Genomic DNA, 25332 nt, shown 5'->3' on the forward strand with positions numbered 1-25332 from the left:
ACATGTTCGACAAAAGGTTAGTGACTGTGTCAGAATGGTTACTGGCTGCCAGTCTATAACAAAATAACTGGCCCATTTGGAAATGTCACAAACAAGCTGAGATTGAAAATGCACACTGTGTGTGAAATATACAGTACAGTGTATATACACACACACATTTATTTTTCACAAGCTATTTTATACATTAAGTTGATACTCCGTATGTAGCGGTTTGAAAGTAATTTGTGGTCTGTCATACCGATCCACTATGAGCTTGACAGAAATCTATTGAATATTCAGGAGGACAGTGTCTCAGCACTCAAAGTAGCCAGAAATAAAACATGCATATAGCCACAAGAAGACAATTAAAAACAACAAGCACACATCAAGCATTAAAAAAATGAACAGAATGCATTTTTCATACCAACAGCAGGTGAACAAACACCATGTATGAGTCATCAAACAAGCCTGGGAGAGAGAATGTCAGTCGACTGGACCAATTTAGCACAGTCAAATTCACCAACAATTATTTCAAAACAGCAATTAGATCAAAATATTAAATGTGATCTCATAGTAAAAGTGCCTAACTAAAAGCACACAATTTGAATCAATATTTAGGTCATTCTTGATTCATTTATTTGCTTACTGATTAAAGCAGGTTGCTGATAGTGTAAATTGTATGTGTTTGCCACATACACTTAAGAGTACTCAACTGATTCAACAGTGCGCAGTTAGAAAAGAAAGGATCAGTATGCCACAGATCCTCTACTTTTTGCCAATGCATGCCTCCATAGGTGGGAGCAAGTTATTATTTTGCAAGTAAACCAAGTAAATCTCAAATCTTGCAGTCAAGCCCTAAGTAAAGATCCAAGTCAAGACAGGAAATTCACAAGAGAAGTCCTACGTCCTACTTTGAGTTTCAAGTCTCAAAATAGTGATATTGTGCTATATAGACATAAGAATATTATTATATATCAATTTTCAGAAAACTGTACACAAAACTGTACTAGTTATTAGATTGTTATAGTTAAAATTGTGTTGGCTTGGTTGGTTTTTTTTTTACTTTTCTTTTTTTGCTGTTGTTCAGGTAATTTCCTTATTAGTTTATTCTTCTTTTTACAAAGTATTGCCAATTTCTGGGCCATGTCTTGTCAGATTGCTCATTGTCTTCTCATCATGTTTTTCAAAGAAATCAAACCAATCTGGTCAGGTTTCAAAGGGTTAAGTTAATGTTAATTAAACATTGGGCATTGAAATCAATATTAGCCTTGAGTTATCTTGAGTTATCATTCTTTGTGCTTCAAATATCAAACAAATCATTTTTCATGTTTTCCTCTGCAATTTCCACATGTACAAATTCAATACTGCAATTTGTTTTTTGCTGTCTAAATTATGCAAGTGAACGAAACTTTCTTTGGTATCATTTTTTCCAATGTGTATTCAGTTATGCAATGTTACTTCTTTGTGGTTCTCTCCTGCAACTTGATTGGATCCTGTCAAATTGGTTTAAACAAAGTGGATCTAGGAAACTTGGTGTGAACTTGGTGGGAATGAATAGCGTTAACATCAGTTGATTCGGGAAACTTTTTTTCTTTTCTTTTTTATGTACATTTTATGTTCAAGTCAAAAGGCTCAGGTCTAAGTGAACCATTGGTGGTCCATTGGCGTTAAAGTTCAAGTCGAGGTTCCAAGTCTTTTTAGATTTTGTCATGTTGAGTATTAAGTGATCAAATTTGTGACACGAGCATGGCTGGAGTCATGTAACTGGAGTCCTCACTTCTGCATCCTTCTTCCTAGTAAAACCCTGGCACCCTCTTTACCCACAATGCAACTCAATACATCTCCACCAGTTCAGTCCAGGATTGGGATAAGGGACAGGGTCCATAGGACTGGCAAGCATTCTCATTTCAAACTCCACACCCTCACTTTTTTTCTCATTTTAAACTGGACTCAAGTGACATTATTCGAGGCAATTCATCAGACTTCACACAGCTTTATATGGCTTTTTTCCCCAGGTGATGTAGTACTCTACTACAAAAGCTTAGCTTTGCTTAGCTGTTGTTCCAACACCTTTTGTTTATGCTGCATTTGGCTAAACTTTCAGTGCCCTTTGTATCGCACACTAAGCACTTAATTCTGCATGGCTTTCTCACTCTCAAAACAGTCTTATTAAGCCTAAAACTTTATCTCATAGGAGATAATATCTTCTATCTAGGAGATAACATCATTGGTAGGAGATATTATCTTGTATGTAGCAGATAAAATTTAGGTTTTGGCCTAAAAAAAGTTTTGACCTTGCCTCTCAGGTCTTCAGTAACTTTTTAAGACTTATATACGGACTGTAAAATGTATGAATTTCCCCTATAAGTTTAGTGGACAGCAGGACTGGCAGGTTGTGATTTTAAAAAATAAATACATAATTGATCTTGTTCTCTGATCTTCAGAGAACAAAGGCTTTACCTAAACTGAGCTTTTTTTCATTTTCTGTATACTGTATTTTGATTTATGTCTTGAGCAGTGTTAAGTTTTGAGAGAACATTACCATGGGATTGCTTATAAGTAAGAGAAATTTAATGATCACCCTTGGAGAACTTTGCTACTTGATCATATCTTTTGACAGGCCAGTGGGGAGAATCAGAAAATAAAGTGACAAGTTGTGTGACAGTCTGATTGAAAAGAGACCAGACTGTAACTTCATTAGTGTCACCCATCAGTCAATATGAGCAAAGTTTTGCAGACATCTTTATGATAGAACACACATCATGGTCTTAGTTTGATGATTCATCAAACTTCTATACAGCTGGACTTTTTCATGTACTTTTTTCCATGGACACTTGAATCTGTCTCACTGCAGTCACTTGCCTGCAGATATGGAGTCAGCAATTATAGTAGTTAATGTTTTGTTACTTGGATTTTATGGGGACTTTACTTTAGGATAAGGGCCAAATTCAGAACTGATATTAAATAGATAAAATATGGCATATAGGACATCATAAGATTAGTTATTTTTTTGTCAAATTCAAACCAATGTTATCATGTGGGCGATTACAACCCCTGGCAAAAATTATGGAATCACCAGTCTTGGAGGATGTTCATTCAGGTTGTTGAATTTTGTAGAAAAGACATCAAAGCGCCAAGACAGAAAACTTCAAGCAATATGTCTTAACAGAAAATGCACAGCAAAACAAATGAGGAACAAATGGGCGGAAACTGGAGTCAAACTCTGTGACCAAACTGTTAGAAACTGCCTAAAGGAAATGGGATTTACATACAGAAAAGCTAAACGAAAGCCATCATTAACACCTAATCACAAAAAAACAAGGTTACAATGTGGACTGTGGATGACTGGTTGAAAGTCATATTCAGTGATGAATTGTGAATCTGCATTGGGCACGGTGATGATGCTGGAACTTTTGTTTGGTGCCGTTCCAATGAGATTTATGAAGACGACATCCTGAAGAAAACATGCAAATTTCCACAGTCATTGATGATATGGGGCTGCATTTTCAAGATTATAATGCATCTTGCCATAGAGCAAAAACTGTGAAATCTTCCTTTGAAGAAAGACACATAAGATCAATGTCATGGCCTGCAAATAGTCCAGATCTCAATCCAACTGTAAATCTGTGGCGGAAATTGAAGAAAATGGTCCATGACAAGGCCCCGACCTGCAAAGCTGATCTGGCAACAGCAATCAGAGAAAGTTGGAGCCACATTGATGAAGAGTACTGTTTGTCACTCATTAAGTCCATGCCTCAGAGACTGCAAGCTGTTATAATGCCAGAGGTGGTGCAACAAAGTAATAGTGCTGTGGTTGTAGTGTTTTTTTTGTTTGTTGTTTTTTCATAAATCCATATTTTTTTCCTCAGAATTGAGTGATTCCATATTTTTTTCCGTCAGCTTGATCTAAAAAAGCAATTGTTACTGACTCCCACATTTTTTTATCTTAATTTTTTTTAGTGTTTCTTAAATCCAGAAAGTTGCCATTTTAAATGACTTTAGTTTTGTGGCATGTCTGTGATCTGCTTTTTTTCTACAAAATTAAACAACTGAATGGACATCCCCCAAAACTGGTGATTCCATAATTTTTGTCAGGGGTTGTAGGAGTAGCATGCCTCACTGGGCAAAGTGATTTGTAGATGAGTTGCTCCTCCATAGTGAGTCGAGAACATAATCATAGCAAACACATGGTGTACGGAATAACACCTTTCGGTGCTGTTAAACTTTTTTAGCTATATATAAATATATATATATATGCATGCTCAATGCCTTGCTGAGGGGCCCCTCAGCAGTACCCAGGAGGCAAAGTGTCACCTATCTAGCTGACAGTCCACACTCCATACTCAACAAGTACAGAGACTTAAATTCCCACGCCAAGTCCCTACGGACTGACCTTTTGCTGTCCCCCATGAAACACTACACCTGTGTCCTGTTGTAGAATGGTTGGGTTTCGTGTATGCTCTGAGGTGTTAAAGTATATCACATCACCTTGGTGGTTTTGTCACAACAACATCACATCAAGCCAACAAATGTGTTCCGCTCTGCATCCTGTTAATTCTGTCTTTTTGCACATTAATTTGTTAGCAGCAGCCAAACAAGTTAAGAAATTGTCCTGGCTTATATAATCTGTATGTACTTAGGTATAAAAAAATATTATAAGAGAAGACCACAAAAAATCTTGAATATAAAAGTTGACAATCAAATTGGTAGATATTATAGATGCACTGGTGGTACAGATGAAAAAACCTAACCTCACATGTAAAGTTGGTCATTAACTCATTGAGTGCCTGCACTATTATGTAATGGAAAGTGGCTTGTGCCAGCTTTTCTGGCCATTTTGAGTCATCTTTCAAGACCCACAGAATATTTTGTACAAAAACTCTGAAAACACAGAATAGCTCAACTGAAAGAAGAAACTGTCTTTTTCGTCATGGAAAAAAACGTTTGTTTGCACCTTGCTCCATTCCTGATTTATCTGAAGTTGAATAGAAGCTAGTTTCATCAAAAAGACCAATTTTTTTTCTAGAAAGCTGAGAAAAATACATTTTTGTGAAAGGGAGCCTATCAAGCAAAACAGTGATTTGAATGTTACTGTTGTTAAATGGGTTGGAATGGAATCCATTAGAGTTTCTTGGCAAAACTGGCCACTTGACCCTCCGTTTTTTGGGGGAATTTTATGCCAAATCACCTCCGTACAGATCGCTCAGATCTCAAAATTACACACAGGGGGCGTGAGAGCGTCCCCTTGTGCCAGCCGCCGAAAACACACGTTGACGTATATATACGTCAACGTATATATACGTCAACGGCACTCAATTATTTAAGAACTTGTCAAGTGTGAGTGTAGAGAGCCAAAACATAAGTATGTTCTGTTGGCTGTGAAGGCTGATGCACATCAGCTCACTTGTTTCAAGACAAAAACAGCCAACTTGTTACTTACAATTAGTGTCTGAGGTGAAGACACACTTGTGCAAAGACAAAAGGAAGATTAAAAAGAACAAAAGCGAGAAAATGTAAAGAAATACATGGTTACCCAGCAGCATCAAAGGCATGAAAATTTAAGTGAAATAATAATGGTTGCAAATATTGCAACACACCGGACATGTAGTTTAGGTTGTGATTTTGTTCTTTTTATTTTTCTTTTGTATGAGCTATTGATTTTTTTATTCTCTTTGAGCATCTGTGTTGTATTTTTCTTTCTGTTTTTTTTTTTTTTTTTTTTGCAGTGAGGTCAGTCCCATTGAGACCTGTTACTACCTCCTTTTGTAGATTTTTATATATAGATGTTTTGAAAGTTGAAGGCAAAAGCACCGTTATCCAGTAAAACAGCAGTACTATCTATAACAGCATCAAAGCTGCAGTCATAACCCTGTGATTTTCAAATGTGTGCCAGCAGAATTCACACACCATGTTAAGTCACATTTCATATTCAAAGAAGTAATATCAAAATATATACATACATTTTAAAATATATTATCTGAAAATGCAAAAGTTGACAAATTATTTGCCACTCAGCCATCTTGAGAAAAAAACAATTTTCTTCTAACATTTCTGCTCTTATGATCATCATGTACTTTGCGCTGATCAGAACAATTTTCCACCTTTAGAATACAATTTTATCTCAGGAGCACTTTGACATTAGTAATTTGTTTGAGGCACAGCTATAATTTTCTTAACTACTCTCACAGAACCATGAGAGGCTGTTTGTTACAATGCTGCAAGACACAGACAGATGATATGCAACCTGCTCTGCCTCCTCCGTTCTTTCACTGAATCCCCTCTGGCTACTTCAACAACACGCCAACACGCAAGAATGGAAAAGGGCCATTTTAACTTTAGCCCTCTGACACAGTCACAAACCTTGAGGAAGAACATTGTATTATGAACCTCGGAACATATTTTGTTCTTCAAAATACATGTAAAAATGTGAAATAAATAAAGAAAAACAGAAAATGTTGCTCTGCTGTGCAGCATATTTGTATTAGCTTTAGTGTTTCTTAAATATATAATTAAAATGTATTATCAATGGGTTATTTACTACACATAAAAATGTAAGCCTTGCGCAGAATTTTAACTGTGTTAAATGAAGCAATGCAGGAATAGGTGTCTCTTTCCCCCTGATAAATAGAGCGTCTTTTTAGCCATTTCCTCTATTTTATTGTAATCACAGTTATTTGGCGTGAATATATGTTCCTTAACATTTTGGTGGATATTTTTGTACTATTCAGTGCTGCCTTTTTAGCAAGCAGCTATTCACTCCTGATATGAATCTCATTTTGGCAGAGAGGCAGCACAGCTTTGCATGATTGGCTGTATTGCTGTCCTCTCACACTCCCACAGACATGCATTTGATTTGTCACCAGCATCCAAAGTCTTATCTAAACACTGCAAAGAATCTCTGAGTAAATGTTCCCCGTTGGCACACTTCAGCTGCACAGAAACCAGCGATTCTGCAAAAAGGATCTGTAAGTACCTTTTTTTTCATACATACAAATAGAGATTGGAATGCACCACAAAATAAAGAGAATAAATGATGTGCAGATGAGCTGGCACACAAAAACATGCAGGCCATTGTACATTATTACCATATGATAGGAGAAGTTTTCATTCAATCCTTTCTTGTAAGGAGAGAATGAAAAGAAAACAGGCCAAACTTAAGTAATTGGCTTCAGAAGTTGCAGCTTTCTCCATTTCTGGGCTGAGAGGGAGAAACCTGCCATGCTTGTCAAATCTTCTTGACTGTTACTGTGATGGCCAAAGAGAGCAAAAATGGCCTCCATCTCGGAAGGGGGGAAAATACAGGTTTAGCCATGTGTGAAAGAACGTCTCGTTATGAAAGTGAAATCTGTCATATTGGCAGCTCCTAAAATTGACATTTTTAAAAATCAATTTTTCAATTCACTACACTGTTAAACAATTGTGAACTTTCTAAATCGCTAATTATGGCAACAAAAGAAGAGCCGGACATCAGATCGAGCATCCTTGCGCTCATTTTCTAGCCCTCCATCACAGGTAATGTAATATAACAGCCTGTCAGGCAATAACAGTTTTAACATTTGCAATATTGGCTGTCCTCCACACCTGCTATTGCTCTTGATAATAATCTCCTGTCACATGTGGCATGCATATAACAAGATGTGATTTATGGTCTGACAACTAGATTCAGTGTTTGCGCTGGTTTGAGATACGATCGCAAATGCATGTGACCTCTGCAGAAAAATATCTGTAAGCAGGTCATAATTTTTTTTTTCTATCTTGAAAGGATTTAAATAAGAAAATAATAAGGAGCAATAGATATCTCCAAAGGTAAATAGCAACAGTAGTTAGTTTTGACAAGTTTTTTTTTTTTTAAATGCAAATTGCCATACAGCGTACCAAAAGGAAAACAGTAAAATAAAAAAAAATATTTCGTATTATAATATATAAAATATTTTGCTTATAATTTAGAAGTGCTCCTTTGAAAGGGCAGTGAAAAAGCACAAACTAGCCCACATCAGTACATACTGCAGCATACTGTGCATGTATGTTAGTACGTGAAACAACAGGATGAAAAGTGCCTTGCACTTCTCTTGGAATTCCAGGAGAGAAAGGAGGGTACTACAAGCTTGTGTTGGTGTGTCCTTGTATGTTTTATACAATACAAAACAGAAAGGCTGGATTTATTCTGTTTGCTGCACCAATAAAGAAGCTTAGCGGCTCACAGATACATCTGATAACTCTTGACCAGAGGTGGCAACAAGTCGCAAGTAAGTATCAGCTATTTGCACTTAAGTCCAAGATCAACACCAAGCAGCGCCCTCTAAGGCTGAAAAATGAAGCCAATGCAGAAGTGCCAAAAACTGGAATTTATCAAATGGCTATTCAAGGCTTGCTCCAAAACAGAGTAAATCCCCACAGAAACCCATGTTAAAATGTTCAAATTTACAGCAGATAAACACATTTACAGCCCAGTACAAAAAAAATGGATATCAGTCAGATCCACCCCTCGCTCCTCCACCTTGTCCAAATATGGTCACATCTGGCTTCAAAAAAGAAGGCAACAGCCGAAAAGCGGAACTCAAAGGCAACAAAATGGCAGTCCACAAACCAGTGGTTGACGTCACAGTAGCTACATCCATTTTTATACAGTCTATAGTCAAGACTGACAAATCCCAAGTCCTAACTGTCTAAGTCCTGAACCAGTCATAATGCGCAAATGTTATGCCATTTTTAAACTAATAGTACTAATACTTTAAATTATCAATAAATCCTGACTGTTTTGTTAAAATTTTTACTTTCTATTTGTTAAAATAAATTTATTGGAAGTTGTTGCATCACCATCTGTAATTTATGACCAGTACATTTTGCATACTGCATTTGATTTTTTTGTTTACCCACGGTAGCTTTCTGTCAGACTACAAGTACAAGCAGCACTGCTCCCAGTACACCACACACCCCAAATGGACTTAAAATAATGTGCAATTTATCACAATGTCTAATAATTTGCCATGTGCAATTGGTGTAAATATTTTTTAACTGCTGAGTTTTGCTTCTTGTTTTGGGTTTTTTTTTGACTATTTATGTTGTTCTTTTTGCATTATTTTATCTTGTAAATAACTTGCTTTGATATCCCTTTGCTGCTGTAACAATGCAAATTTCTTCATTGTGGGACTAATTGGATTATATTATCTTATCTTAGGTTTGCATGAATAAAATTATCTAGGTATTATTTTATTTTTTCCAACTGGCACTCAGTAAGATGATGTTAGTTCTTTGTGGTTCACTCTTTTAACTTGATCAGATGTTTTTCGACTGGTTCAAACTAATTGCGCATCTGAGGAATAATGTGTAAACTTGCTTGAAATGAATAGCATTAATATTAATTTGGATCAGATACACTAAAAACACTAAAATCAAATCATCTTGAGCAGAAGTTGCATACCATAATAATAAATGTGTTTACAGCTCAATGCTGACAATCAATCCTTTTCAACAGCAGATCAACAAATACTGTATCTACTTTGCAGTTGTGTCTCCTCTACACTGTCTTCTCAGTGTAGAGAAACACATCTTTCTTGCAGTGCACAGAGCATGTGTTTGCATTTAAGGACATTTTGCTCATTTCACTAACTTTCAGGCAGGATAAGAAGACAAGTGAATCCAAACAGCAAGCTGTAATCCCAGCAAACAATAGCAGGTATTGTGGTGAAATCTCTTTAACTAAACTCACATTTCATCACTGTTTTAAGATTTCCTTAAATACTGTGTAATGAGTTATCGTCATTGGATTGCACTGCTGCCAAGCACACACAACTTCAAAATTCTGGTCTGCATTTCCAGAGTTTTTTTGTAACCAACTGAGTCCTGATTTCCCAAAACTGATTAGCTGCTGCCATTCAGCATTTGGCAAGCGGTGTCCCCAACTGTTCAACTTTCAGAGCTGTGGCTCATATTGCCTTTTTCTGGGAGTTTTGTCTTCAGACATACCGTACAGACTCCAAATGTTTTTAAAGAAAGTTCTATCGCACTAAGTTATCCTTGGTGAGATAGGCAGCACAGATACATAAGCAGGAACTTAAGTCCGGCTCATTAGGCAGCACAGAATCAAGCTGTCCTCAGTGTTCAATAAATCCTTCGGGAGGAAATGTGAAGTTAAATTCTGCACTTGGCAGCCAGATAGACTGCATCACTTTCCTGAGATACCTGCCGCCGCTCAGCAGGAGATAAACAGCCAGCCTAGAGGACGTGAGCAGGTGCTGCAGCCTAACATTACATCCTGACTCCTCTAGCCACAGACACCCCCTACCATGCCCCCTACACCCCCAGAGCATGAAGTACAAACTTCAAGAGATTGATGTCATCTCCCAAATAAACAACAAAAAGTAAAAACCTTGGTGAAGAATTTATATTGGTTTTGAGGCTTGGTCAGGCGTGTGCATGCATTTACAGAAGCACTCAAGATATGACTTCAATGCAAATAATCTTTCTTCAAAAAAAGGGGGAAGACTACACTATCTCTGACATATGAACCGAATACTAAATAATGTGAATTCTTTCAGAAAATATAATTTTGCAGCAGTTCGATTGTAGTTATAGTAGCAGCTTGCATGATATCAGCCAAAACAGCCCATTCTCACTCCAAAATTCACTGTTGGGCCGCGTCAGTTTGTATGGAATCTTTCTGGCGTTATGATACCTTTCTGGTTGGATGGCCGGCACCTGCTGCAGCCAATATGATACTTGAACAGGCGGCATCAGTTCATAACATGACCGGATGGCACCTGTCATGGCAATACAATATGCGTCAGCTGGAAACGCTACCCAACGACATTTATACAATTATTGCCCATTAAATACAACTCTCGGGGTGCTGTTGCTGCCTGAATAGCTTTGAAATGGGCGTTTGTATCTTGTTTCTTCTTTATGGCGGTTATTTGCATGGCACACTATCAATGATACCACAATCACGAAGTTGGTTTTTGGTTTGATTAGTTGTAATGTGAACCTTGTTGTAATGCGAACGAGTTAGTTATGGATCCAGGGACAACACTTAACTTGGTGATATCAGATGGTGGATGGGTCCAACAAACCCCAGACTTTAACCCGGGACCCCACTGTTTGCCTCCCATACAAATGGAGAGCCAAACAATGATGTTTTTTTCTAAACCTAACCACATGCCTTGCTGCCTAAACCTTGTGCTTGTCCTGGCGTAAGTTGCGGCATTACAAAATGTCAACAGCAGACGCATGAGGATACCTTGTGCGTAATATGTAGTTGTGAAAGTCCACTGACAAAGAAGCAATATGTGATGACTTGGGATAGGAACATGTTTGACAGAATTGTCACTTCATTACACTTCGTTCCCATCTTCAGTCTGACATCGCCTCCACTCTGACCAATTTCCATAGGGAAGGAGGTTTGATTTTTGCTAACCAATCACGAGAGACCAACATATCAGCCTGGATCTAATGTCATTTCAAGTCTACACTGATGAGCTGATATACCAACACACTAGTTCTGGTGGGTTTTAAGAGTGGAGGAGAGAAAAGTAAAAAGAAACTACAATGTTGGATGATAGAGAATTGTCAGCATTTTTATTATTACTCCTCATTAGTCTGGCACACTGCTTGACAATGCTTGACAGCTGCATTAGTCCCATCCATGCGCTCTGACTGGCTAATAGTTAGTCCCTCTAAAACACTCATTGGATCGTCAATTCTAACCAAGAAATAGCTGTTTCATGCCACAATGGCAGACAAATCAGTCAACTCAGTGGAATGGGTGGATTCCAAGGTCTGGACAAAGGCAAAGTAGCAGCACATCCTCAAATACTTACTACTAAACTACAAATATACAATACAATACTACAAAAAGAGCAAGTTGTGCACGTTATTTGATATATATATTTTCTTATCTTTAAGTATTTCACTGCTGGAAAGATGTTCATTTCACAAAACTAGGATGTCTATGCAGTACAAAGATGCAAATACTTATGCAATTTAAGCGAAAACACATGCAAATGGCTGTGGCACTTACTTTTGCTCAAGAGGTAAAAACTTACAACTACCAGAATGCAATGTCCGACAGTGGACCACTAAATGCTCCCACATGTGGGGGACATGATGTAAACTGATGTAAAACTGTTTTGACACAAAAAACGATATGGCAGCTAGCTGGTAACAATCTGGAAAAACAGTTAAATTTTGAGGTGGTTTATGATTCTAAAACCTTTTTAGTTGAGAAACAGCCAATCCAGTAACAGAATCATAGGTCACATTTAATCAACACTGCTTCGTTTTACTGTTGGATGCCAGTGTTTTCAGCATCAGTTTTGTCAATATCGGAAACAGTATGGCACCCACTTCCTGTTCACAAATTCTCATATTACAACTAAACAGTGCACTAAAATATGTTTCTGGAGACAATTTAGGTGAGAAATTGACAAAGCAGTAACAGAATTTTGGTTCATATTTGACTGGCTCTACCTTTTTATACAGCTTGAGTTGCAGTTTGGTCTGAGTTTGAGTGACAGAGAGACAGGAGGCTCTCTTGATCGTAAAAAAAAATTGAAGTAAAATCTGTATTTTGAGCATCAGCCCTAAGGCCCGTGGATTTGAGCTGGGAGATGAGCAGAGAGATCTGGATGGTGGCAAGATGGAAAAAAAAGTTTACTGAAGTTCATTTACACATACTACCCACATTGAAATGTTGCAAATTATCCCTTTGAGGAAGACTATCTACTCATTTTGTAATAAACCGAAAGTAGAACCATTAACCTTCATAAGGTCTGGATGTATTTGTATGGTTACGTTCTTCTGCAGTGGAATATTTTTCCATAACCTGTTTAAAGGTACATATATATGAAAAATGAAGCATATAAAAAATAAAAAATTGTAATTTGGTTCTGTTTTTTCATATTCTAAGAAGAAAGCTGCAGAGCTAAATTGAGTGCAGACTTTACTGGAACAACATTTAGGAGTAAGTATTATATACAACCCAAATGCCCCGTCGTTTCAAGACATGTTTACAATTACAGAATTTCACATCTATTGGAAGAAAAATGCTTTTTACATTCGCTCTGTTGTTGTGCAGGCTGTGCAAGAGGGAAAAACTATGGAGGAGATAAAATGTGATGCTTCAGCTTCCCTCATTGAACAGATTTGCGTCCCATATGTCTAGGGCAACAAAAGAGAGGCTCCTGAGAGGCAACCAGAACCTTCAGGAGTGATACAGGAAACAGATGAGATGTTGAGATCTTACACATCTGAAGGAATAGGCTCCATTCCAAAAAAAAGGGGGAAAAAAACAGCCTGAGAGTTGCAGGGAAGAAATAAACAAGCAAGAAAACCCTATTGGCTAGGAAGCGAGGTGAGAGGTGTGTTGATGGAGCAGATAGAATGCTTAAAGCCTAAGGAGAGAGACACTGATATTCAATTACTGATTTTCTAATTTACTAAAGATGTGAATGCCGGGGATGGAAGAGGAAGTGAGTTTATTTAGTTGGGAGCAGAAAGAAAAGGGATAGAGTGAGACCTTTATTTGACGAGTAGCACACACACACACACAAGGTGAGGGGAAGAATGAGAGACTTTTAATTAGACAAGATCGACAGTGAGAGGTTGTGAAGTCTAATTAGGTGTGTTTGAAAAAACGCTTTTGAAAGTGAGATCGCTCAACTGAATGAGAGACTTCATTATAGCCGAGAGAAAGCAAGAGATGGACTATGTATTTTTTAAACACTGTAGATGACATTTTCGATAACAAGCATTTAGTTCTTTTGTCTGTTTCATTAGCGAATGAATTTCCTGTCAATTTAATTTTCATGATACACATAGCCCTAATTTTGTACCTGAGCAGATCAAGCTCAGTGACCTTGTAAAGTGACAGTCTTGTTGGGCACAGGCAGGTATTTTCCTGCCTGCGCCCATTTGGTAATTTCACGGCTCTCTGTGACATCAGCTGTAACAAAATGTGCGGGGGAGCACACTAAAGAGAAATGACAATAAAAGGCATGCAATTTGGCATTGAACATTATGCTGCCCACTGCTTTTAAATGTTGCAGTACAATGGCTGTCGTTTAGTCCTGTTTCTTTAGCTTAACCTAGGAAATGCACAAATATCTTAAAACTAACATTAATCCCTCATCACGACAAATTCGCAAAATAATAGAAAGCCACACTCAAACGTCAAAAATGTTACACATTGTAACAACACAACATTAAAGTCAGATTTTTCTTGACTCATACAGTGCTGAATAAACTATCATGCTCACAGGGAATAGACCCACATGCACGACCCAAAGGCAATCAGGTAAGTAATGATCAAGGACTTTAACCTGTTAGGTCCCCCATCCATTCCAATAGACATAATTTTTGTAGGAAGTCTAGATCTATGATTACTGTCATCTGACTCCACCCAAATGCATAGTCTTATTTGATGGGATGTCTTGAAGCCAATCACAGTGTTTCACTATCATCCAAAGTAGACCGCAGTAGAACCACATCCTTGCGTGGTCAGCCATGAGGAAAGGAGGCACATTTCAGTCTATCATTGTATTTACTCTTATTGGTATGGGCTGTAATTTTTTCTTTTTGTTTTGTAATTCTTTCTGTCTTGTTTATTTGTACTTTTAATTTTGTCTGTCCTTGGTCTGTTAAGACCATTTTTTGTAATTTTTACTGTTGGGCAATTTCTGTGTTAAGATTCTTTGTCCATTGGTATGGACAGAAAAAATATGCATATTAGTATCCTAATATGCATTCTAATCTTTTTTTTTGAGTGCATTTTGAGTAGAATTCCACCAATTCAATATTGTGTGTAGAAATAATTGGGTTCTAAGTGGGTTCATCACAAAAACAGGTCTGTTACACAGTTCAGTCAGTGAGGCAAACAAATCCAAAAAGGCCTAGAACAAAAGAAGAGTCAAAAAGCAGTCCAATAACAGGCACAAGAAAACTAACAGGAAATACTGTTGGAACACTTGCTATAAGAGACAAAGACAAATTGTCACAGAAGGACGGAAACAGAGCTTATATACACCAGGGGAGGGTAACTTAGCAAGACACAGGTGTGAAATTCAGACGCAGGTGAAACACATTAGAGCAGGGTGGGTAATCACACAGGAGGTAAACTTGACAGGATGTGGAGACTTGACATAATATTAGACAGATATTAACAAAATAAAAATAAAACAGGTAATGGACAAAAAGGAAAGGAAAAATGACCTGACACAGAAGCGTGACACTATCAAAATACCACCCCTCTCCTGTAATCAAGTTGTCTCCATGGTTATAATCATATTGTGCAGTATGTAGATATGTGTAAGGGAAAAAATATATATAAAAACAATGACCTTTTTGTGATGTTGGCATGGAGAGATTATGAGAAAATGGGCCCCTGGGCACAAATATGCAAAAGGATCCACCACCTCTCCTACACAGGGGCAAGACACACAGACTGGTTGTGGTTTAGCCTCTTTTTGTTGTTGTCGTTTTAATTTCGAGATGCGTGTTTTGGAGGTTTAGTGTCTCTTTTATGGTAATTTTGTGTCTTTTTCAGGCATTTTGTATCCTTTTATGGTTGTTTTTCTCCATTTCTTTGTAGTTATTTTTCTTTTATCCAGTTAAGAATTGCCATTGGTAGATGTACATAATATACACTTATTTTATAATTCGTAATGTGACATAATAATTAAAACCACAATTTAAGTTTGAAGCATGTCCTATAGAAACATATGAAAAGAAAACAAAATTACAAAAGGGGGAAAATATACCTTTTATATTAAGAAAGAGCCTTTAAAAAGAAGTACAACCACAACAATTTTTATGTTTGGATTAACTGATACATTAATTTTATACCACGCTGTGGTCAGTGTGTGGTTAGGTTTAGGCACAAAAACATTTGGTTGTGATCAGGTAGAGATCGTGTTAATATACCTAATTTTTGTTGGGAAATCCCTGCAGCAGCAATGTCTTGGTAAATAATTGCATTTCATGGCACTCCTCCTTTTGGAAAAACAGCTATGGGTCCTAATAAACACCCACAGCTAGAGGCTGAAAGGCCCCTGGAAAGAAATCCGCTGTTGATAAAAAAAAGGCTAATGTTTGGTGCCTAAAAAGCAGCTGGAAAACAGCAATGGCTCTCTAAAAAAAAAAAAAAAAAAAACTGGTTTGGTTGTTTATTGGGCTTGTACCATGGTCTGCAGCTTGGCAGGCATCTCACAAAGATGTCACACTATCCACAGTCTCCTCCATCTCCCGATGACAATGTCTGCTCATATACTACGCCACTTTAAAAACACTGATATGATACATATAAACATGCAGAAATGTGTTTGAGTTCGCAAAAAAGGACAATGCCGACATTTTCTTCTGGAGACTAGCTGAAACTCAAGGTACAATCACACTTTTTCTTAGAATATCTGTTTATATACCAGCTGAGGAAAAAGTCTTACCTAAAAGGCTACTGTTTTTAAAAGCTGATGAAATGCACTTGTAAAAAGGAAGTTGGGTTGATTTACCTGCAAAAATGTTTTTTGTTTGTTTGCCAGGTTTTTACCACAAGCTGTGCTCACAGCATTGACACATAATTAACCATTTGAAACCTAAAAACACTGGCTTGATTTTTTTTAAAAAACATTGGAAGAGGGCAATGAGCAACTAAAGAAGACCCCAAAATTAGAAAGAAATTTGTAAAAGATCCAGAAAATTGCCTGAAAAATTGTGAAATAAATATTTTTTAAAAATAAAGTTTTTAGTTGTTTTTTTTCCCTAACATTTTAACCTTTTTAAAAATAGTTTGCTCAATAAAATAATTTCTTGCAATTTTCAAAACATTTATTACCAAGTTGATCATTGCCTTTTTCCATGTTTTTGAGAGACATTGCAGCAATTTTCACGAAGTTCAAAAGTTTAAATATTTGTGAAAGGCATCTGAAAGCAGCACAAGGAAAGCAATGCCAATCCAGTTATCAAAGCATTAATTTTTAAGCTGATTACAGTAGCAGATAGTGAGAAAATCAACTTAAAAAACATATATATATGTATATTTATGTTTTTAACCCCCTGATTTTTAACAGCAACATCCACACTCCTTTTTTGCTCTGTTTTCAGTCTCCACCATCTCCAGAAGAAAATTGCTGTCTTTTTGCTCTTGTGCTTCACTGTTTTCACTGGCTAGTCGCTAACTGTGTCTCCTGTTTAGTGGTACATAGGTAGCCCATATTAGGATTTCAGGGCCGTTTGACTGAAAAAAGCAGCCCACTCTAGACCAAAATGATGCTATAAAAGCAATGAGGGTGAAGGAAAACAGTTAAGCTGCAGATAAGAAAAGCAAAACAATCAGCTGCAAGATGGTTAAAAAAAAAAAAAAAAGCTCCAGAGGTGCAGCCTTATGATAATTTCCATCGGGTTCATCACCATGAGCGAGCCCTTTCATATTACACAGTCATTAGATCTATTGTTCTCATAAAGACATTGATATTAGCCACTTTAAACTAATGTCCAGCTGACCATAAGTGCTGTCTGACCAGTACTGTCTCATGTGAAAAAAGTAAAGTACTGAGGGGTTGGGTTACCTAACACAAAGAAACAAGATGAGTGTGGATATTTTACACCTACAGTCCTCTCAAACCAATCTTGAATTGGTAACTAAAGCCCTTATCAGAGTACTATCAGAAAGAGAATGAGCCAAAGTGCCTCGCTCACTTGGGATTCTTCCTCAAATTGAGTCTAAATAGTTTTGAAGGAGTCCAATAGAACTGGTTAATGATTATAACATGAATAAATATAGTCCTTATCACCATGAGAAACCATTTTGGGATTCTTATAAGCTGAACCAATCATTATCTGTAAATGAAACATTGAATTCTTTCCCCACAGTGATTTTAAAGCATGAAATTTAATAAACTTGCCTACTAAAAGGGAGCAATATACCACCAGTTGATCAGTTTCTTTATATAATACAAGAGCAACAACCCAAATATATTTTCTAAGAGACTGCCAATTAGGAGATCCCTCCATCACTGATTAACCAGCGGTTTGTATTCTTGGCAGAGTTTCCCAAAGAGCCTCAAGGTACTGCTGTCATATGGATCTCATATCTTTCTCACCAGAGACATCAACCCCATCTCCAGTCAATATGCATGCTACTACTTACTTCTCTCCCTGCATTTACAGAGCTGACTCATCCTGCCATGATCCCACTCTGCTCCCGTGGCTCCATTCAATATTGTGCATGAGGGTGTCTCCCACTCAACCTCATTTCACACACACACAGTTTGCTCACTGCAACAAAACTTTTCTATGCATCCTACTTTTCAATTTACATTTCACAGTCTCAACTGAGCAGGTACTTCAAAGGGTTCACGCTGTTAAAGGAGGACACAGACATGCACCTTTGTTGGCATTAAAGCAATGAAAAATGCACAAACATTGTTGGTGGCATTGCTAGATGGCTAGAGCTTGCATCTCACATTCATACTAAAATATCTGTTTTTTGGGATTTTTCCTTTAATCAAGTGCATGGACAAAATGTTAAGATCAGCACAGAGTGAAGTAAAAATGTTTAACTCTTCTTAAAAATCTATCTTTAATAGAGATGTCAGTTTCTGGTAATTTTGTTTTAAATCAGCCGACAACCATTAACCAGTAACTGAACAGTTGATTTTTAAGAAAAAAACAGACATAAATACATTAGGACTTTTCTTTTAGTCCCGCACTCCATTAACTTAGTGAGCACTGCATTTCAAAGTGGCATCCATTTAGAGGTGGTGAAATGTTAATGGTTTGTAACGTGAATGTCCTGACTTTTTGTTTTATTTTCTGATTGCTGACAGAATCACGGGTGTTATCATGCGCCAAAGTGCTCACTGCCAAACCTCAGGTCTGGACTGCTTTTCTGGCTGCTCTGCACTGAGGATCACTGGGGTCATGTGGGACCTAGCATTAGCTAACTAGCAGTACTGCTTATTTCATGATCAGCTTGCAACACCTTTCCAGCGGCAAAATATATTGCCGCAGAAAGATTATGCCCTGTCTGAGTCACCCCAAGTTGCCCCTAACAGCTTCATTTTGACTGGAAAAACCCTTTTAGCAACACTATGTTAGCACCACTAGCCATGCTGACATTGCTAACAATACTGTGCTAAAGGGGTTAACAGCTCAAAATTACTCACCAGGGTGAGCTGGAGGCAATCAGAGGCTGGATACAATGTTTCTACAGTAATGCTGAAATGAGCAGTAAACTAAAGAGTAGCATCTGTCATTATTGTTCCCAGCACTCAACCAATTAATAGTTAACATTTGACATCCCTCATCTTTAATTTCCTCCTTTGCTGCATTCATGTGATGTCAGAAGGTCGTTCTTTCCTCGTTGGGAAGTCGTTCTTCCGACTTTGTTGTGTCCTTGTGCTTTGAGGTCATAAAGTGGGAACAACATGGAAGCTTCAAAGAAGATGGGTTGCATTATAATGCTGTGAGCATTAAAACAAGAGGTTGATAGCTGTTTCCAGTTTATTTATATTTTCATGTATTATATTATGTTTCATATATTTTAAACATTATTTTTGTATATATCTAATCTAGGTCAATCTACATGGAAAGCAGTTGACATTAATACCATATTACACTTTACATGTGAACAAAAATGTATATTTAACCCTACTATTGACCAAACAATGGCTTTGCCTGCCATGTTTATGTATTTGTGATGTCAAGTTAGCAACTTGTGTTATCAAATTAACGTTATCAATGTTTGTATACTCAGCTGGCATGTTTTATAGGTTAAACGTTTGCTTGCCTGCTACAGCTAATAGATGCAAGACTAAAATGTGCAACTACTAAAAGTAAATGATAGCTACTAGGAACAAAATAACCAAATATATCACTTTTTAAGATCAATTGTTGACACTGTCTCCATGTTTTCCGCCATTTCTACTGCTCTGAAATGTCAAGCAAGTGCCACAACTCGGCAACTCATAATTACAAGTTTGGAGGGCTGTTAATTTGCACATAACTCTTAAATACAATATTTCCAAGGGGGCACGTGAAAGCAGTGTTACTCCCACAGGTTCCACTCAAAGAAAAAAGTAATCTCCCTCTTTTAAACAATGCAACTATCAAAGCAAACACACTTACACATTTTGCAGGGTAAGCCTCAAAGTGACAAGATTGCCATCCAACTGTCACATGAATTCCAACATTAATAGAGACCAGTATTTTCAGGTTTTTTGCCTGCTCCATATCCCACATGTTTGAAACCAAAAACAGATATTGAACAGCAACATGTTTAGCAAACTCCACTCACAATATAAAAACGGGTGATAAGAATGAAGGTCTTTGATTAATTAGCCAGAATTTGAGTGTTGCCTCTCAGCTTAATCTCCATTAAATCAACTATCTAACCCAGGAGTCACTCAGCTGTTACCATCACCATGGTAACCTTTAATTGCAGGTGGGGACCCACAGCTGATTGAGATTTGCTAATTAGACAGTTTCTCTGATCTCTTTGGCATTTACCAGCTACCTTATAACACAGTGGTTACCTTTGAACACTTTAACTGTAACAATTATATAAACTTCATTGCAAAAAAAGTGTGTTGTTGCTTTTTCCTTTGAGTGATTCGCTGGAGTTTGAGTCCTGTGTCTCATGTTAATCTTTATGTGACTGCAGTAGGTGGATTCATAACTGTCATGATAAACAGACAGACAAAGGAAGTCACAGACCTTTGAACAATGACCTAATTCTAGGAATTCACACACATACATCATAATGTTTAGTGACAGGTGCTTTGACTTTTTGTGTCAAGAGACAGTACATGGAGGCCAAGCAAGCACACCAAACAAAGAACATGGCAGTGTTTTTGGCAGTTTTTATAGAAGATTGGGCTGTAATTAGTTTTCTTATAAATAACATATTGTAACAATTTCTGATCAACTTAGGCTTGAAATGATAACTTCTGGTTAGGTCCCATCCATTTCTGGTTCAAGCCACACTTACTACTGGTTTAAACCAGATACAGACAGATAATTTGGTTGGACAGGTGGAAGTACTGATAGAGGTAATGATGTACTTGCTCATTCCTACCATCCACTATCCCAACCTACTCCCTCAGCAGACTATCTGAGTTGTAATACTATCTTCATGGTCATAACATTAACCACCATCCACTGTGTGACATTGTTGAACCAGGAAAATTTGTAATCTGGTTAGGCTACTCACCATTCTGTCCTGCTCTCTGTATCAGCCTGGACTCAGTGCTGTCAGTGCTTGATGCTGCCTTGTATTCAGAAATCAAAATCCAATCTTGGCCAATCAGGGATCCACATCATAGTTGACAATGTAAGCCACCACTCAGGGACAGTAGGCCACCACTTGAAGAACAGTAGTACAGGCTCCTGAAACAAAAAGTGTTAAGTGTTAGTAGTGTAGACACAGTAATAAGTGAAGTAATTGCAGAGATAAAGTCAACAACAGCAATTGAACATAACACGAATAGGCAATCACAGAGTTCCAAGCCCATGCTCATTCAAAAGGCATAATTTCTTAATAATCATTTCCAGTGATTTCAATGTAAGATTTTGTAACGCAGCCAGAGGGAACTTTCCACAGTGTTATGATACGCTGCCGGTCACCTAAGGTCCCAACAGGGTGGGTGCGAGGGACAGTACATTGGTCCTACAATACCCAGTCTTTCACCAGGAAACCAGCTGTTCCCTTCTCAAATAAATGAAGAGCCAAACCATGTTTTTTTATTTGTCTGTTTTTTTCCCGATCTCATCACGTGCCTCTGCTCCCTAAACCTCACCACCCATGCCTTTGTAGCCTAATTGTAACCATGTGATTTTGTTGATTTCTAAACACTGGTTGCTATATGCTTTTGTTGCCTAACATAACCACATGCTTTTGTTGCCAAATCCTAACCATGTGCTTTTGTTGACATCCTGATGAAGGTTGCAGCATCGTGGAACATCAACAGCAGATGAAGGCGGATACACAGAGCTTAATACATGGACACAAAAGTCCACTGACAATGCGCGGATATGTGATGACTTGGGATAAGAACGTGTTGGAGTTTCTCAGAGTGAAAGATGTTTTCTTTTTCCTGAATTTGGGAAAGCTTTATTTAACAACTCCCTCTGTTAAAGATGTTTCCCAGCACAAATCCAAAGGTCATTCTTATTTTGACACTGATTGCGCTAACAGAGGAGATGATACAAGATGCTTCAAAGCTCGGGATCATGGCCATGCAGATTTGTGTTTACAATACTTCTGACAAACAACAAGGACACTACCAGTTGGTATTCTGCAGTGTAGAGGTCAAGGTACACATAACATACTACAAATGATAAATGTAATTAAATTGCATTTTTTACTTCTACTATTAATGTCTAACATAACAACGTATTTGTGTGTTAGAGGGTAATGCTAACATTGGATTTATTGATACAGACATCATCAGGATGGTCTTCACAGGCCAGGGAATTTGTGTGTCCACCATGACAAAGGATTCTACTTGCCATTCCACTGCCCGACATGTTATTTCAACACAGCATGTGCCACCACCACCACCTAATGCAGTGTTAAGAGGTCGTGGTTATCTCACTTATTTCTAGAGACCATTGTACTTAAATGTCCCCGCACCTCCTTCTCTTAACAAAGCTCATATGTGCTCCTACACTTTCTATAAGTCTCATTTCAGCACCTTTCATATCCTACACTATATTTGCCCCCTTTGTCCCCATCCCATTATTCCAACTCTTTATACTCCTTCAGCTGCTCCTTCATAAAAAGTTAAGCCAGCAATGCAGTTTGGCTCCCAGACATTTATCAAGAAATGCTGTCCGGCTCCCAGCTATACATGAAGCAATACCGTCCAGCTTCCAGCTTGCCAAACCATGCAGCCCCACCGCAATTTCCTCAGATATTGCATTCTCCAGTCTCTCTCTTTGTTCCTCTCCCTCTCTCAGTGTTTAGGATATATGACCAAAACACAATGTTTCCACCACATTAAATAAGTAGTCTAAAACCAATTAATAAAATCAGGCAGAAAATGGCTGCACCACCACGCATCTACTGCAATGTCCTTGAAACCAGTCGTAAACCACTGACTGCAGCACCAGAAATAAATTTCTGATCATAGGACCAGAAGTAAACAGCTGACTACACAACTGGAAACAAACAAGCAGCAATGAGTCCAGAAATAAACGACTGGCCCACGGAGCTGGAACTAAACTAGTGATCACAGGAGAGTAGATAGATGACCAATTATCAAGTGGTGAACAGGCAAAGCTCCAAGGGTTTGACATCCGTGAGCTGTGTGCACAGCCCATCCCCCCCTCGACAAGCCGGTGCCCTTTCGGCTGCCTCTTAAAAGACTAGGTGGCTGTGAATATGGTGTCTACACTGACTGTCCCCAAGGAGATGGACCAGTTCCTCCTAAAGGTTACATTCTGTCACTTCAGGGGAGAGGGTCAGCCGTTTGTGAGGATTACAATCCACTAGTGATTTCTCTGTAGAGGAGGTATGTGTGTGTGTGGGAAAGTGACAGCCCAATAAAAGGTTTTGATGTGGGGCACAGTGGGAATATTTACAATACATGTATCAGAGTGATGCGCATAATGATTTGGAAATAAAGTCGATATGTTTCAGTACGGACTGCTCTTTAGGGTAGAAATGTACTGCAGTAAGTAAGCAAATAGCATCTAAAATGTTCTGAATAAATTGATGATGTACACTTTGCTACTATCTAATATTGATCCCCAGTGAAAGCACATCTCAGCACAGATAGTGCTTGTCGATAACTGTTGGACTGTGTTTGGTAAAATGGTCAAATTTGTTAAATGCAGAGAATCCTGGATATTTTATCCAGCCCTTATCCAGAACTCGGAAAAATAAATAAATAAATATATAAACATATATATATATATAGAGATATATATAGATAGATGACAGGGACACAGATAGATAGATAGATAGATAGATAGATAGATAGATAGATAGATAGACGCAAAACCACAACAATAATGAAAAAACTATGACAATAATAACAGAAAAAACAAAGTATATGTCATGAAAGGAGTAGACGACAGTATACAATATGTTACATATACTACAAAGTGTTAGTAAAATTAAAGAACTTAATTATAATATGTGAAAAATAATAGTAGAATGACTAATAACAGTAGCAGTAATAGAAGGTATCAGGCATGATAACAGCAGAAATGCAACTTCAACTCTGACCCAGTTGCAACCTCAATCTGTGGGTACCTGCCAGATTAGGGAGCATAAGTGCTTTAGAGAATAAGCCAAAAAAATAACATGCATTAATGAGACATGAATGGTTGCAAATAGAGAGAGAGAGAGGAGGAGAGAGGAGCTCAGTGCATCATATGAAGCCCCTTGGCAGACTAGGCCTATATCAGCCTAGTAGGGGCTGGTCCAAGGCCAGCCTGAGCCTGCCCTAACTTTATACTTTATCAGAGATGTTAGTCTTAAGGCTATTCTAAATGTGATGACTGTGTGCCTCCTGGACCAGAATCTTTTATATTTATTGTATTTATATCTCACAAGAACAAGAGCTAATGAGAAATCAATACAAGTAAACAACTTAGCCAACAAACAAACTATGATAAATTACAAACAATAAAAGATCGTGTACTACTGTTTGAGACTTTAGCTTCTTTTTGAATTGTGTGTGGGTGGTGGGTCTGCCCTTGGAGGCTGCTTATGTTGCCTAGAGAAATTTCCACTGATCCAGCCTAAAATAACCCGTATTTATACATAATGTTAAAATTTGGCACTTTCAAACTCATCATTGAATCATGAACAAAATCAGGAGTGTTTAAACAGTGCAGTGTGTTAGTTATGTGATTGCACTCGCAAATTAATTTGGCAATAAAACCCAATAAAGGGTTGCCGCAACTGAGCAACGTAAAGTCTCACACAGAGATAATGCGACGTTAGGATAATGAGCCAATCAATTATTTGGATCTGCTGAAGTGACAGTTGGCTCTCTCACCATTCAGCAAAGTCAACTCGCTGCCTGAGAAATGTCCCCGGGTGTTTCTATTTTGCACAAGACTCCATTGCCACCTAAAACTAAATACCCTCAGAGAGGAGAAGACACATAAAACAGGAAGAAATAGTACAACATCTCCCTCCTGGAAGAAAGTGAACCACAACCAATTATTCTATCACCTAGAGGCCCTCTATAAAAGGTTGAGGGATTGTATGAGACAGGTGATTAGTTTTGAGTGTCAGATGATTGGGCTGTGAACTCTGCACTTAAATAACTATTACAAGGACTAATGGGAGGAAAGCTAATATTCCTCGGAAAAACTCCCTAACAAGCTTTCTTACTTTTTTTTAGTTAA

At 37.8% G+C, this 25332-nt stretch overlaps 1 long non-coding RNA gene across 1 annotated transcript in view; it reads right to left on the minus strand.

Moving 5' to 3' along the window:
* LOC121952102 overlaps nt 1-25332 on the minus strand; it is a 57054-nt gene that overhangs the window by 14850 nt on the left and 16872 nt on the right. Inside the window, exon 2 of the long non-coding RNA XR_006106425.1 lies at nt 21179-21354. This is a non-coding gene — a long non-coding RNA (uncharacterized LOC121952102). The remainder of the gene's footprint in view (nt 1-21178; nt 21355-25332) is intronic.

Source organism: Plectropomus leopardus, chromosome 13 (assembly GCF_008729295.1).
Source record: "Plectropomus leopardus isolate mb chromosome 13, YSFRI_Pleo_2.0, whole genome shotgun sequence".
Classification (NCBI taxonomy): domain Eukaryota; kingdom Metazoa; phylum Chordata; class Actinopteri; order Perciformes; family Serranidae; genus Plectropomus; species Plectropomus leopardus.